This window comes from Poecilia latipinna, unplaced genomic scaffold (assembly GCF_001443285.1).
Source record: "Poecilia latipinna isolate Pla-1442-1.1 unplaced genomic scaffold, P_latipinna-1.0 Scaffold3834, whole genome shotgun sequence".
Classification (NCBI taxonomy): domain Eukaryota; kingdom Metazoa; phylum Chordata; class Actinopteri; order Cyprinodontiformes; family Poeciliidae; genus Poecilia; species Poecilia latipinna.
In genome coordinates, this window is record NW_015116450.1 from 1 (window position 1) to 1,049 (window position 1,049).

The window sequence follows — 1,049 nt, forward strand, 5'->3', positions numbered from 1 at the left end:
ATTTTATTTTATTTTATTTTTTTATTTTTTGGTATTATTTCCTAAACCCTTTTCTGACACATAATAACATGTACTAAAATTATTTGTATTTGTTTTTTTCTCTTTTTTTGTTGGTTTTTTTTGTACAACATAATAAGCCCTCCGGTCACCTTGTTACCTTTGACCTTTTGCCCGTGACCCAGTTGCCTCTCCACAGTGAGATCAGGCGGCTAACTGGAGCTGAACGTAGCAAACGTTCAGGTTACAGATCAGTTTTTGGTGAATTAAAACGTTTTGGTGAATAAAGTGGAGCAGACCTGCTGCTGGTCAGATGACGGAAAACGTTGAAGTCTCGTTTCTGCTTCAGCGGTTTAAGCAGAGAGGAAATGAAATACAACAGACACTGACAGGCCTCTGTCTGCCTTTCTCTGAAGAACTACTGAGGGGAGGAGACACTGTTCTTCTCTATCGATTCAGGATTTTTATCATACAGACATTAGGCTGCTGTTGTTGTGCTATTAGCTAGCTGCTAGCTAGCGACTTTCTCATGGTGACATACATTAACAATTCAGTTTTTGCTTTTGTTTTTTGTCTTTTTCTGCAGTTCCACCTTAAAGTTTGATGCAGCTCTGCTTTCCTGGATGGACCGTCTTCATCTCCACTGCAGCAAACAGGCAGCTCTGTTTTATAGATTACAGTCACTAAAAGGTAGCATTGTGTCCTTGTTTATATTTTTAATAGTGTAATTCTGTAAAGACTAAATATGTCTGGTGGCCCAGCTCTGATTTACATATTCTGCTAAATTGCAGGTTTGAATATTGCAAAACTTTCCTATAACAAAATAGACCTGCAGAAAGAAATTACTGATAAAATATCTTACATATGTATAGCTGTATGCTCTATAGAGATTTTCCTTAGCCTTGATTGTATATGTCACAATTTTGTAATTTATCATTGTTTATTAAACTCTGAAAGCTGAGAGGCTTTAATATTCTGTCCTAGAAGGAGGTTAGATGGGCCCTTTGAGCCCCTGCCCCTGTAGTGGCCTCTGCACGGCCCTGGATGTCAAG